The following is a 6,000-nucleotide window of genomic DNA, read 5'->3' as shown; positions in this document are numbered from 1 at the left end:
GAAGTGACGTAAGGTAATTTTAAACGTTCGGAGTTGTGTTCTTCGGTGGAAAACTGAAAGTGAAAATTGTTTCGATGCTATTGCTTCCATCCCGCCGCCACCACGCAATAGATTCGGTTCAGATTTTCCGTTGCCGTTCTGCATCTTCTGAGATGTTTAGTTTAGGCTAAGATATACTGACTTAGATATTGAAGAAGTTTGGTATTTCAGTTTCAGTGCTCTAGATAGCGAACAATCAATAGTACACGTTAATGCTTAAAATTAATTTGACAATCTACTCAAATTGATTCGCGAAACGTTCACGACCCTTACTCAGTGGAAGCATTCTGTTATCGGCTCTTGTCATTGTCAGTCATTTTCAATATTTTTCGTTTAATTTTTTTTAATTAAAAAATTGATAACGAAATAATAAAATGATGGATAGTAAAAATATTATTTATTTCATTTGTGCAGAGCTCGAAAAAACGTCCGAAATCTACACTAGAATACTCTCTTAATGTTATTTTTTTATCTAAAAATTGTGACGATGAAGCTATGACCATGACGATGAAAATTATTGGCTATTTGAAAAAAATGACTGGTAGATGCGTATCCTCGACCTAAGTCATGATTACAAAAGGTGATATATTGGACAATAATATCTGAACGATGTACTAGAAATAGAAACGAAAAGATTACGTTAAACAAAACAGTGTTCTCAAGATAGATATAAAGCTTTAATGGGGGGCCCGGTCTGGAAAGTCGAAGAAATCAAATTATCAGCGATTTTTCATGAAAAATAGCTCATTTTTGAAAAAAGACCGTCATTTTGGTAATTTTTCGAACATTCAGAAACCCCGCTTTATGTGTTTTCCTAATGTTTCGAAACGTCGAGATCTGGTGTCATCTCGAAAAAAATTTTTGGTCGAAAAGGTCCCTTTTGGGACCTCGAAAATCTTTTGATCCTCGAAAATCTTCCAAGGGGAGAGTAGAAGAAATTTTGTTTTCAATGCCAAATGACTTAAAAAGGCATAAAACGTCGAGGTCTGATGTTATCACTAGAAGTAATATTATGCTGTTCAGTAGTATAAACGGACAGACCCTCAACTATTTTGCTTTTGGTTCCAGTCAGCTTCTAAACAGTCCACATTTGGCGATTTGATTTTCATTTATAGACGCAGGGCATTCCTTGTGCTCCCTTGGCCGAGTGGTTAGCGTCATAACTAACATGCCGGGTGTTCGGGTTCGATTCCCGTTCTGGTCGGGGGAATTTTTCGTCAAAGAAATTTCCTCCGACTTGCACTGTGATCACGCGTATTCTAGAGCTTGCCACTCAGAATGCATTCAAGGCGTGTTATTTGGCATAGAAATCTAAACTAAGTACTAATAAAAATGACGCAAGTTATACTACGTTCAGAAGGCGAAGTTCCTCTAGGAACGTTAGTGCCATTGAAGAAGAAGAAGAAGAAGCATTCCTTAGGAATAGATTAAACAGACTTTTCACAGTTCATCTCACTCCCACTGGCAACTGTCCATTTTACCCCACCAGCACAATAATTTCAATAATTTAAATTTTCCATTTAAAAATGAATTTACTTTTCCGTACATACCTGATATTGCTTGTCTGTTAACAAACAAACCGAAATATAACCATCAGCGAATTGAATTTTGAAATTCAATGGCTCAAAATGCTTAATATCGAAGCAGCTCAAATTACATCCACACGCGGAATCATGCATGATTTTTGGTTTTTGTTTCCCTTTTCCACTTTTGATCAGTATTAATTGCCATAGGGTGGCTTAAATATTATAGAATAACATGTAGAAGGTATTCTCATTCACAGAAATCTGAAATTCAAAATGTAACTATACAAATTAACCACTTGTCTATATTATCCCCACTGTACGTATTACCCGCGGTTCCCCTATTAACTGGAGGTAGAGGGTAACCTTTAACCTCACACCAGCGCGACATGCATACTTTTCGGCGCAGTGCTCCGCACAGCGGTTTGCACTTCGACGGAGCACACTGCCGTATTGAAAGGGTTAATAATACATCGTTATAACACAAATCCAATTGTTTTCCAACTTCGTCATTTTTTTCTAAATATGGATATACAAATATCTTGAAGCTATCAAGAAAATTATGTTGTAGAACAATAGAATGTTGTCTAAAAACTGATAAGTTCCAGAAAGAAAGCACGCGTTTTTATATCAAATTCCAAACAAGGATGCAGAAGATGCAAATTTGACGTCACCAATGGTGTTTCGAAAAGATGGGACACAGGTCTGTCGTTAGGGGCAATGCTCGATGATAAACGATTAAAATTTGACTATTTAGAACAAATCAGAAGCTTCTGAATTGCGCGGGAAATCTGTTGAATTGTGTTCATTTTGTCATCATTTGAGTCATTGTTTCCAGTTCTTTTTCTGTGTCGTTGTTATTACGACAGTTAGGTTTTGCATTTTTGTAGGCACTCAGTATTCTGTATTGGGATGTCCGGAAGTTACGTAAATCGTTACGATGTATGGTTTCCACACAATTTGCCCGAAGTAAAAACATTCAAGAATTCTATTACCTCTATCTATTTGCTTTTTAAACGATGGGTGAAAAAAAGGGATCATTTAAAGTCGGAAATGTTAAGTAACTTTTGACATTCTATAACTTCGTGAAAAATCAACGCATATCGATGGGATGTACATCATTTTGTACTTACAACTTTCAGATATTAGAATATTTTACGTACATATTTTTATCTAGGTGTGTGTAAGTGTAATGGACAACTATACCGAGAATAAATAAAAAAATTGATTTTTGTCTCCGACTCCGACTGTTCCTCTATTTTTTTTGTCGAGTGTATTTCAGGTTCTTAAAGAAATTCGACGTGAGCATTCCGGACAACCCATTTTTTTTTTCAAACCGACGCCAATTCTTAATGAATTTTGTGATGCAAATCAGCTTGCCGCTGCTGGAACAGGTATTTTCACGCGCCTTTTATTTTCACTATAAAAGGGGCTCACAACGGTGGGGACATCATTCGTCAGCATCCTTCTGAAACACAAATATTGCGACTGACAGAGAAGATTTCGATAGATATGACGAAAAACGAGTTTTAAGTATAACATCTAGAACGATAATGCTGGTGGTTATTTTCTTGAACAATCTATAATGACGCATTGATTTCACTCGTTGATTCAGTTACACTTTCTACATTGAAAGGATTGCAGCTGCAGAAATATTTATAATTGCATCTATAGGATGTGCATACTGTCTTTTCACCATTTATACAATTATAATTGATGATACGGTCCTATGTGGGTTCAATTTGGCGGAAAACTTAATCTTATCCAGATGAATTGTATTAGTTTAGGAAAAAAAGAAATCCATGTTTGCGTGAAATTCAAAACTTTTTGCTATAACATAGCAGGTATGACCTAATAAAACAATATTCCAGAATTCTAACACATAGGTCACTGCATAAATCAGTGCACGGGAGACGTCAGTTTGACAGATTTGCGTGGTTTATTTTAGCTACCATTCGTTGCAATTTTCACATGCCCCTATTCAAATGTTAACGGATGGGAACTGAAACAAACCACTCAATACGTCAAACCGAAGGTAAGTTTAGGCAATGTGCATTGATTTGTTAACTTCTTGCATTCCACATACTTCATGATTGTGGAAAAATTAGCAACGAAGATGGTCAAGCATGAACATGAAGTAATAAAAACACTACGGAAATTTCAAAATTCGTATTAAAAAAACAATGACAGAATATTGAGGTTAGGTTCGATGTAGTCATCTATAACCAGGAATCGTGTCCCCATACACCTCAATTAAGCAGCTCGGCGAATTAAAATACATCTATTCGGTTAGGTCTATTAGCGATTATATATAAATGAAGCAATAAATACGGGATTTTTCAAGTTTCATAGTAATGTTCGAGTAATGGGAAACGTCATTTAAGGAATAAATTATATTTTTTTTATATATTGCACTGTAGTTTTAGCTAATTAGACTTAAGTTAATAATTATGTAGTTATAATATATTCAAATAGTTTTAAAATGTATTGCTTGATGGTGGCTCTTTATCCACTTGACCCTAACTAAATCAATAAAGGAAAAAAAAAAGATGAACAAGAAATAAAAAATTCTTCAACAAGCGATGGTCACTGAGACCGACAGTTACAAAGTAAGAAAATAAATAAAATATTGTTTATTTTTGGATGACTCTAAAAAATCTTATCAAATAAATATCTTTGGGAGCTGAAACCAACATATTGTACAGGTGCTTCCCGTTTAGTGCGCTTTCGCTCTCTTTCGCCTTTTCACAAGATGTCATAGAAACGTACACGGTTAGAAGCAGTTTCACTGTAAAATTTGTAAACGATTCTTAGAAGTCTCACTTCATGATAACGCATCCAACGCTATCTCATTAATGACATCATAAGAATTAATTTCAGCGGTCTTCAAATGTCTATGGAGTCTTGGTCTTGGTAGCAAGAGCTGGCTTTCCGGAACTTCGTAGTTGCCATTTTGTCAAATCGGCTTTTTTTTCAGTTCGCTGTACTCATAACATGCGTCAAGTTTTAATTGCTTTAAAAATTTCTGTTCTTTAGACGATTTTGACCGTTTTTGGAGTTCCCGATGAAAATTCAATGCACTCCAACATTTCCTCCTCCATCGTTGGCCCGAATCCGGAAGGTCCTTCGCCTGGTTTGCTCTTCTTATGAGGAATTATTTTTTCAGTAACAGATTTTGGATCGTTGGATGTTGTGAAACCTTTTGAATGACCATTACGACTAGGCTATTAATTTCGACAGTGAGAAAATATACCAGCGCATTGAGTCTGGTCACAACGTTACTCAAAGATGGTCCTTTAGTTCGCAAATATTCTGCGCTAGATCTAATTCATGTAGTACAACGTATCAGAAGTGCAGATAACACAGAAGTATGATTTTATAAAATTCTGGTAAAAAGGACCGTGCACTTGATCTAGTTGTGAGTCGTACAATACTCCAGTGGCTGTGATCAGCCCGTAAATTCCACAGCAATATTTTAACAACACACCTGTATGGCTCAGAAACATCACTCAGCGATCAGTTGAAACTGTGAAAAACGAGTAAACAGATTAAAAAGTTCTAAAAAATTTCATACACTGTAGATTCTTAGCCCCTCCCCTTTTTTTCGAAACGTAATAGAATAAATAATGCACATAAAAAACAAGAAAGATTCTACAACATGGAGTTTTCCATAGTAACATGTTTTGTTAGATGATACCATAAATAATAACCGGTTACCTTTATTTAAAACCATGAATTTTTTTTCAATATCTTATCATGGTCATGCGAATCACGAATGGAATAATTAGGATTTGGGTTATTTTCTTAAGGAAATTTTTTTTATGCGGTTCCTATCCACCACATAACAAAAAGTTTTTTTTTATTTAGTTAACACAATTTTTTTGTGCGGTCCGTATCACCCGCATAAAAACAGGTTTGCCTGTATAACAAAAGAATCCTACGGTCAACTATGAGCGCAAACTTATCAATGATTTCCTCATAAAATGGAGACATCTGCCTTATGTCATAAACGTGATCTTTTTCCACAGTCATCACCATAATTCCGAATAACCGTTTCTGGTTAGATCTCGACCGCAAATAATTCTTGATCGAACAACAAAAAAGTTCTTTCAGCGGATGCCGTTGTATTAGGCAATGTCAGTATCATTCTGGCCAGCCGTTTTGGAAAGTTTGATGCAGGTTTTGTCCAACGATAATCGGAATAATGACTATAATTGAAAAAGAACCGTCAGCTTATTACAAAGCTTCGCTTCATCGAATTTCGAGTGGTATGAAAAAGGCATTTTCAAATTCCCAGTAGGTAATGCGACATCGAAGTCGGCAAATTTTTCGTGATTCAACAAAGCGACAAATTTGTATTCATCTAGTTCCTTAAACCGTTTCGTCATTTCGTCAATAATTTTATCTATAATCGATTCATATAAACGACGATAATTGA

Source organism: Toxorhynchites rutilus, chromosome 2 (genome assembly GCF_029784135.1).
Source record: "Toxorhynchites rutilus septentrionalis strain SRP chromosome 2, ASM2978413v1, whole genome shotgun sequence".
Classification (NCBI taxonomy): Eukaryota; Metazoa; Arthropoda; class Insecta; order Diptera; family Culicidae; genus Toxorhynchites; species Toxorhynchites rutilus.
This window is presented reverse-complemented; position numbering follows the sequence as displayed.